The 9,898-nt window shown below is 43.5% G+C and overlaps 1 pseudogene across 1 annotated transcript; it reads right to left on the bottom strand.

Moving 5' to 3' along the window:
* Positions 1-2,337: 2,337 nt before the first annotated feature.
* On the bottom strand, positions 2,338-2,582 carry LOC311531772 (small nuclear ribonucleoprotein F pseudogene; annotated as a pseudogene). Its single transcript has one exon. The product of its transcript is annotated as a small nuclear ribonucleoprotein F pseudogene (transcript).
* Positions 2,583-9,898: the final 7,316 nt, after the last annotated feature.

Raw genomic sequence — 9,898 nt, 5'->3', positions numbered from 1 at the left:
TAGAGAGATGCTTGAGTCTTTAGTCCTTCCCAGAACACTAGTAAAACTTTCTCTTCCCCCTCAGCAGAAGTAAACTAGCTGCTGTGCATAGAATAAATGTGATTGTCTACAAAATCAAATGCTGTTTTCTTGCTCCATTATTTGCACATTCTGTGTTTGTGCAGAACTATATTCCAAAGCTGAGAGAGCGAGAGCCTGGTTTGTGTTTGAAAAAGAAAAGGAGGAAAAATGTGTGTGTGTGTTTTTTTTTTTTCTTGAGTGCCAAAATATACAAGTTTTATTTGGTGTGATGGAAAGTTAAGGTGAAAAGGGCTGGATTTACACAAACTTTTTCTTTAAAAAATAAAATTTAAGAACTAATCAGGATTTGGTGTTGCGTCGAAAGCGTCCTGCCATTTTACAGGCCATAAGACAAAGGCGACTAAGAGCCCTTATTTCCCCGAACGTGTGTATTTCCAGGGCTCTGTTAAATTGAACATGCCCTAACAAAGGGAGGAGCAGCTGTGAGGTTAGAGCTCCCTTGTGAACATGTTGGTACCTTTATCCAGTCCTGTGGACCAATATCAACCTGAAGCTTGTCTGTCTTTAAGTCCCGATAGTGCATACTGCTCTGCGTGGGCAAAACCCTGTGCCCAAGCGGGGTGAGGCTCCAGGTACACACAGGCCCCCTGTAGAACAGTTTGTAGGATAACGGGCCCCTCTCTGTATTTATGCTACTTGAATCCTAAGGTGATAGGCACCATATAAAAATAGCTAGACAGATGAGGAGGGCCCCAGCCATTCTTATTCTACCATGATGGCTGGTATTGGCTACAAAGGCCTGCAAATAATGGCCATAACATTCTTACAGGCAGGCAGCTGCTCCCTTTCAGGTATGTCCTTTAAAGTTGGTAAATAACAAGTCAGGATCAAGTAGACTACCTTCCCCTTCATAGGTTAATAGGCATTACGTGAACACATCTTACAGGGAACAGACTCCCTTCGATCCAGTTCATGGGATGGTTAGGGTTTTCCTCTAACAGCAGAATTTGTGTTCAACAGTAAGAAAAAATGAAAATAAGCAGAGGTCCTGCTCTCTAGCACTGTTTTGCAGAGATCTGATCAAAAGCAAATGTAGGTCAGACTGCTAGTCCTAAAATTGTTTATAAGATACAATATAGATGCTGGATAAGCTGTCTCTGTATAAATGGAATCCTGTAAGTTGTAGGACATGAGTGAAATTTTAAGGATATTTTCTCATTTTAATGTCTTGCACATCACTTTAAAACTTTAGGTCCATGGAGTAATAGACGTGGAACCACCTCAATGGGGTTGTTTTGGTGTGTTCTTCCCACCATCCTCTTCCCCTTGCAAATTATAAAACAATATCTGGATTCAGTCATTTGCTCTAAAGGTCAGGCATTTGGCTAATGGTATCATAATTTTCTGGCAGGAGCAGTGGCTGTGGTTTCTAAGTTATTCTCTTGGGTTAGGGAGTGTTTGGTTGAGGAGTGTGGAACATTATAGGGAGCCCAAATATTAAAAGGCAGAAGTTCTTAAAGTACATTTTAAATGTTTAAAAAAAAAAATCCACCTGAAAATAATTAGCACAGTCATTAGAGTGCTTGATAAAATGGATGCTTTTAAAATGTAGCTAGTTATCAACCATTAAAATGGGTATAAAAATCTGAATAACTGGCAGGGATACTTAAAGGATCCAGACTTGAAAGGAGCTCTTTTAAATGTCTTATGCTGTTGATTTAAGTTTGTGCTTTCTAGACACAATCAAGCTTCTTAACTTGGTTACAGTAAAGTGAATTCCAAAAATGTTTCCTCCAACTCACATCAAAGTATTTGCAGTTAAAGTTAATTAAAAATGTTCTAACTACTTTTGTAATTAGGAACAAGTGGAAGGTAACCTCCTTCCTCGATGCATCTGAATCCCAAAGATTTCTCTTTAAATGTCCTGCAGAGCCCCAGAAATACCTTCTGCCTCTTTCCTCCCCCTCCTAACCTCCACCATTCCTTTCATATTTGCTCTTGCAGCTGCAGGGCGGCTGATCCCCGTCAGTAAAGGTGCTTGGCTAAGTTGGGTTCTTCTAAAACTGGTTCAATTTGTTCGCTGCTGTTGCAGTCTGTGAATTTGCCTCATGCAATCCCCTTCTGGCATCATATGTGAATAAGCAGGACTCACTCGCAGATTAAACACCGGCACACTTCTCACGCCCAATTTATCATGGTGTAGGCCAACAGGCAATGAAGCTACAAGGTTGTTGGGGGTTGTGTGTTTTTGTTTTGTTTTGGGGGGAGAGGGGTTAGTGTGAAAAACTGATCTTTATTTTCCAGAAATATATAAACTTATTCTCTCATTTCTCCATCTTCTTCTTGTACTCCTCTGATGTACAGGACATTGTTACATCTTATCAAAACTTCATCAAGGTGTCTGACAATACACCATCTATGTATTCTTCTGTGCTTGCAAGCTTCATGTTCATGTAGCAGTCAGACACCAGGTAGCCCTTGTAGTCCATCGCCCACTTCAACATCACCGGCTTCCCCGTCAGCCCATTCAGGAAGGGCTTGGGGTTCAGGGGCAAGTGCATCGTAACACGGCATGGCACAAGGCAGCGGGAAAAACAAAAATTACTCGCAGGGCTGCATGTGCACCCGCTGGAGTCTGTTGCCAGTCTCCTCCCACCCTCCCCACTTAATCTTTCTGTAGGGGTGTGTTAAACTCAGTGCCCTGGCTCAACTTCAATTTTTAATTACCCTTGGCCATACTGAATCCCATCCCTGCAAACTCAGTGTTTTTTCTTTACTTCCCATTCTAAAATGGCTGTGAGCTGTTGAACAGCCAGTAGTGTATATACCCCTCCTAGCTAATCCGTGACCCATCACTGGTGGTTTTAGACATATGTAACAGCATAAAGCATTGTTCTGCAGGGGTCCACCCCACATGCTGCAGCAGCAGCCAGAGAACTGATAGGCTGAACAGTCAGAGGGGCTCTATCTTCCTTTCCATCTCGTCCTCAGGAAGTTCTACTTCATCTTCCCAATCCTTGCAGAGACAGTGTGCCCCACCATACAAGGGAGGGAGGGCATTTCTCCTGTTCGAGGGAGAGGGCAGGGAGATTTGTGTTGCTTTGTGTGGGTGGCTTTGAAGAACTGGGGCAGTTGAGCCAAGTAATCCACCCTCTGTGCAGTCTCTCTTTTATACTTTGTTGCATTCAAAGTATACTTACAAGTATAATTGATTATACTTGTTGCATGCGAATTCTCTGTAGAGTAATAGTGATGATTGTGAAATCAGAGGTAGTACCACCACTAGTCTAAAACTATTGGCATGGCACAGATACATGACTCACTGTATGCCTCAGAGGTGTAATTTGTGAAGTCAAAATGGCTGAGAACTTAAATTGGATGGCAACAGATTGTGAAACCCAGTGATTATTCAGCCTGGTAATATTCTGAATCAAAAAAGCTCTGTCTCAACCATGCTTGTGGCTGTTTCCATCACTTCACACTGAGGGCAGGTCTACACCATGGGGTTAAGTCGACATACGTTATTCACGTAGCTGCAGTTGCTTAACTTATCTGGAGTCAACGTAGCTTAGGTCAACTTATTGCAGTGTCTACATCGTGCTGAGTCGATGGGAGAAACTCTCCCGTTGACTTACCTTATGCTTCTCATTCCAGTGGAGTACCGGAGTTGGTTGGTTGGTAGATCGGCGGTCAAATTAGCGGGTCTTCACTAGACTTGTTAAAATCAACTCCCGGTGGATCGGTCGCCACAGCATGAATCCTCGGTAAGTGTAGACACACCCTGACTCTCTAGACATTCTAGGCTTTAGAGTGACTATCCTGGAATCTTCTTATCTAGATTATTGTGCTGCTCAAACTGGCTGCTGTAGCCACTTCTACTGTATTGGTAAGACCCTCCCAGTTCAGCAATCATTAAAACATGCATGATCCCATGCTTTCTCTACACTATAGAAATGACTCCATTTAAACCATGGAGCTGGAGCATGTTTCTGGCACAATTGTGACTAAACCAGGTTGTAGCACAGATTGATTGGCCAGGGTTAGTTGTGCTTAAGTGCTGTAGTCTGGATCGCTACCTGAACTGAAGCTGATTTTAAAATCAAAATCTAGTAATGAGTCAGCCCCAGCCTGCTGACCAGCAAAGCCCTATGAAAAGTAGGGTCAGCCACAATTGTTTTAACCAAGTTCAGGCATAAAAGTTAAACTTGAAATTTCTGAACGCTGTCACTGATGGCTTCTAAAGGCCTGACCCTGCCTTCAGTGGCATAGGGTTGGAGCCCGATTGCCATTTTCCTCCTAAACAAAACACACATTTGGAGAAGTTCAGCAAAACTCTTCCAATCATTCTTCAACATTTTACTTCTTAGTTTGCATGACTGGAGTTCTTTAAACAAAACAATGATGGATGAAAACTGGAGAACACTAATTGTGCAAGCCAAAGAAGGTTACTGATGGGGTCTTATGTATATGTGCTGGCCTGAACTCCACCAAGTGGGAATACATGGCACATCCCTCAAGTTTCCAGTGGATGAGATGATCTCGCTCTGTCCTATTGAACTCCCCTCAGATTCTCTCTCTCTCTCAGACACACATTTTTAACCGCTCACTAAATAGGTCTGGAATCAGGGCATTGTTTTCCACGTTTGAACCTGCTCTCTCTGATCATCCTCCATTTAAGATATTTTTCCATTGGCCGCTCAGCGGATTACTCTTTGTAGCCAAATAGACTCCCTTTAATTACACTGAAACGTAACTTACCTTTTGGCCAAATTCCCTTCAAATACAACAACAAAAAGGAGTGCTTCTTATGACCATTAGCTTTAGGGGCATAAAGAACTTTTATCAAAAGTTTACGATGGGAATTTCCAATAATATTTCTGCCCCTCACCCCAGGATATCATAGCCTCGAAGGATTTTAAGGCAGTCTGAGCCTCCTGCACTATTGTAACATTGCAGTTCCACAAGTGCTAGCCCACCGTGATGGCCTGCATTTTTACCATGGGGTTGTCTAGTCATAGAATATCAGGGTTGGAAGGGACCTCAGGAGGTCATCTAGTCCAACCCCCTGCTCAAAGCAGGCCCAATCCCCAATTTTTGCCCCAGTTCCCTAAATGGCCCCCTCAAGGATTGAACTCGCAACCCTGGGTTTAGCAGGCCAATGCTCAAACCACTGAGCTATCTGGTGGGAGATTTCCCTTAAAGTCCTCAATTGTCAATATAGTCTGAGTGGTTGGAACAACATGGAAGATGGCTAGCCAGACTTCCACAACTGTGGGAAAGAGGGTCACTGATAAACGGGGATATAAATCCTTTAATGGGATTCAGAGATTATAAACACTATGTAATATCTTGCAGTAATATTAGTACTTTGACTGTACACTGCATTTTAATTTTAGGATAACATGACCTCCCAACATTAGACCATTTAGCATCCCTGCAAGGAAGATATCTTTATTTTATAAGGACGTTAACTGAGCCACAGAGAAGCTAAAGCCAATCTCTTGCAATCTGGATGCATCCAGGCTAAGGCCACATTTAGCTCCTAAATAAGAGTGGCCTGATTTTCAGAGTTAACAAGAGCTGGGGGTGCTATCTCATCAGATAGGTGAGCATATAGCTGCCTAACATGAGGCACTGGAATGGCATGTATAAACCCTGCATAGTGATTAACCAGGGATTAACAGGAGCCTGAGCCCAATTAGGTCATTGGGTGCAGGGCCAGCTCCAGGCACCAGTGTTCCAAGCAGGTGCTTGGGGCGGCCATTAGGAAGGGGCGGCAGTGTTTCCACAGCAGGGGCAATTAGGCAGCATCCCCTCAGTCCCACCGGCCCTGGCGGCAGCTTCTCCCATTTGCCATCTTGGGGTGGCAAAAACTGTAGAGCTGGCCCAGATTGAGTGGCACCTGGACAGGTATCAGGCATAACTGGTAATCTAACCCAGCTGGGTCTTCATAGAGGCAGGAGTACAAAGCAGTGGAAGTGACCCAGAAAGGAGATCCCAATGAGAGGTAGCTGGGAGTTCTCCCTCTTGGGCTAAAGGCTGAGAGAAGGCTGAAGACAGAGCTAGAGGAGCCAGGAAGAAGCCATGCTATGAAATGAGTAAGAACTTTTGCAGACATTAAGCTGAGCCCCAGTGGGAAGCTCTGATGAAGAGGAGGAAAAGGATCTGGAGAGGAAGCTTAGGAAGCTGAGGGTGTCAGTGAAGGCTGCTAGAGGCAGGAAAATCCTGGGTACAGACAGTTAAAAGGCAAAGGTTACAGGAGATGGTGATTCTCGCTGCAACAGGCCTTCTAGGGGGCTCAGTACAGAACTGAGACCTGCCAAGAGGTTGGGAGAGGAGGGGTTCTCACGGTGAGGAACCCAAGACCGGGTACAGTAAAATACTGGGCAACAGGTACTTGAGTAAGGATTTCTTTGAGTGGTATACATTGAGGTCTGGGGTGAGGACCCATGGGTCTTAGTAACACCCAGAAAAGGGGGCAGAAGAGACTGGAACTTTGGATATTGTTTTATGTGGACTTGGAGTTCCCTGGAAGGGGAGAGACTTTGACATGACTGGGCTGGAGGGTCAAGCTGTGGGAAAAGGCAGACCACCCAGCACCAGAGCTAAGGTCAGCAGGGGATGCTAGAGAGGAAAGCTGCTAAGCCACACTCAGCAATGAGAGGGCACACCTGTGCTGAGTCCTCTTCTACAGGTACTTAAGTTTGAAAAGTTTTAACTAAATAACATGCCAGGTCTCATCTATATTATGGGAATCCATCACACTGGAGGATCCGGTTACAAAAGAATTATGTTGTATGGGACTAAGCATCCTCTGCTCAGGTGGGATTCAGCACTAACAATATTCCTGAGTTGTGTGGCAAACTTGGACTCTGCAGGGCCAGATAGCATCATGCTATTTAGTAAGGCCATTAAGATCCATTTTGGTCCCATCTATACTGGAGAGACCAGACATTGTTTGAACTGCACCTGGCACTATTTTACTGTAATTCAGTAGCTCTCAACCTTTTCTATCTAGCAATATGAGAAGGGTAGGATGGTCACGACTTCCTGACACCCATATGTGATCCCCAGATCGGTAGTCTATGATGCAACTCCAGTGGACTGGTCACAGTGGAGCCAGGACCTAAATCAGTGACAGATTTGGAAAAAATACAACCTAGAAGTTACTTGCTCTATCCACAATACTCCTTATAAGTAACAGGAAAAGCGAAAGGTTACATTTTGCTACAAAACATAAAATGCATCACTTAAAGTGATCAACAAGATCATTTCTAACTCTATTCAGTGCATTTCAAACATATTTGTGGCAGTTAAGAACTGTAACGTACTATGACTATGGTATTTTAAACTTTAGCTGCCTACTTGTGTGCCATGTACCACACTGTCCCCAGCATAGCTGTTACTGCCAGCCTCTGCTCACTTGTGAGATGTGCACCAAAATGTTTTCAGTTGGCAAGAAGACCACTTGCTCATGAGTGCAATGAAAGGTCTGAGCTCCATGCTAGAGTGCGCAGTTGCCAAACATACTGCAGGACACTACGCAGTGCCACATTCCCTGTTGATTCTCTCTCTCACACAGGAATCAGTTGCAGACCAAGACAAAGGATTCACCCACGCTCAATTACAGTAATATCAATACCATAGTCCTAGTCCCAGACCAAATAACTCCACACAAACAAGAACCCTACATTCAGAGGGGGTTAAGCTTGAGAGTACATATCAGTAACTAAAGAGTGAAAGTAGGTACAGGGATGCTGTAGTTATCCTAAAACCAAGCATTAAAGACCAAAACCCAGACATATTCAGATAAGAAATGAACAGCTAAGGCACCCTGAACCATCATAATGCTACCCTGTGATGGCATCATGCAGTAACCATAGAATTGTGACTAAAGCATTTAACATTTGTGATCCTAGATTTTAGATTAAACTGATTTTTAAAGACACCCCTGCGCCCCAATCCCCTGTTTGTGGCATTACTGTACAGCAGCTTCCGTAGTACACCATTGCAGCCCAAAGCAGCCAGAGCACACTAGCCACTTAAATTGGATTTATAGCTACTTTGCCTCACTGGAACACCAAGTGTGACAGCTATCAGCTTGGTCAATGGAAAAGGGACCTTCAGAACTAAAACCATGATCCTCTTCAGCTCAAGCTAAAGAGCCAAGGCGCTCTATTTGGGGCAGTTACAGATTCCCATCCTCTACAGATTGGTCACAGAGAGGATTGGTAACAAACACTCACTAGTGAGTTACAGGTGCAAAGCAGGCAGAAAGTGTACTGGTGGATCTGGAATTTATTTTGCAATTAACTTCCTGGTTTAGAAGGCTGTGTCAATACCAGTCTGCCTATGTAAAGAGGAGGCAGGGAGAACCTAGTCCCAGAGTCCAAATGTCTCTGTGCTTTAAGGGTTTCCTTTGAATTAGTGTCTCATTTCCTCCAACAGTGCCATGGGGAGCCTTTCATACACTGATGCTCAAGCTAGTATGCAGGCCTGGAATATTTCTTCAAGAGCAGGGACAGCTGGACCAAGTAATCTATCACTGAGATATCTCGCAGTTGTACCACTGACTTTTTACAGCTAACACAACCGTGCATGTAAATTAGCTATAGAAGGAGGGTAATTGGTTGAGTTCTCTGATGTCAGAATGGCCAAATGTAAGTTACTTGAGCCTGTCTAGCTGTATTTAATCACAGCAGTTAGATACAACCACCATTAATAAACTTACTTAATTTCTTCAAATATAGCCTAGGCACAAGATTAATTTATTTGAACTATATGGAAAATTTGAAGTCTGCGTTATTCTGTTTAAGATAACTTGGGACAAATTAACATGCTAAATTTTGTAAAGGACCCAGTTAAAATGAACTCTGATGGACTTTCAATACGTTCTCAGAAAATGCATTCTGTACTCAAAGGGTAAATGTTTACATTTGGTGAGGATACACTGTATTTTTCATACAGAACAAAGAGGGTGAATCCTTCCTTTAAGTGCAAAATGAAACTCAGCCTTAATTATGGAGTCTCAACCAGTGTCTCCATAATGGTATTTCATTTTAGCTATCCTAGAACTGGCCTCTAATCACTGAAATACTACAGTGTGGACATAGTTTTAGCAAACTAACAGTAGGCAAACCCATGCACTGCAATAATTTTGCCTCTTACTAGCCCAACAGCTCTTTGAGATTGAAATGTACCATCCACCAGATTAATTCTGTTTGGTCTGAGAACAAGAGGCTTTGTCTGTTTTGGGTAGGTTTTGAAAGCCATGTTTATAATCCCTGTTGCTCCCACACGACCACTCCTCTTGTAAACAGAACCATTTCTGGAGGTTTCCCCTGCCTGCCCCCCCCCCCAAAAAGGCAGAAACTTTTTGAGTCTTTTTTTACATAAAAGGCTTTATCTTATCTGGAGTAACCAGTATAGGATAACCAGGCTTATCTTATCACTACATATTTATGTCAAGGTTTAAAAGGACTTGAGGCTGTTATGCCACATGGAGCAGAATACCTACACTGATAAAGCTGCAGTTCTATGATCTAAACTACAGTTTCCTTCTCCCCCAGATACATGTGAGAGAGGAGTCAGAAGCATTTTCCTTAACACAGTGGAATCCTGTTCTGGGGTGTCCAGACAAGAGCAGATGGGCAAGGTGCCTAGGTTTTGGGGGATCACCACTGGTTATCTGACAGTCTGAACAAAACTGCAGCAGTCAGAGGCAGACCTGCCCTCAGAGGAAAAAAAAAGTCAGAGGGTGACAGGGCTGACAGAGGCCCATCCTGCCTATAATTTATGAGCAGGGGCATGCTAAGTATATCAGGCTCATAGAGATGCTAAGGGATGAATTATGGCTCAGTCACTGAGCTGTAAGCAG

Source organism: Lepidochelys olivacea (assembly GCF_965140295.1).
Source record: "Lepidochelys olivacea isolate rLepOli2 genome assembly, chromosome: 15".
Taxonomy (NCBI): domain Eukaryota; kingdom Metazoa; phylum Chordata; order Testudines; family Cheloniidae; genus Lepidochelys; species Lepidochelys olivacea.
This window is presented reverse-complemented; position numbering and strand designations above follow the sequence as displayed.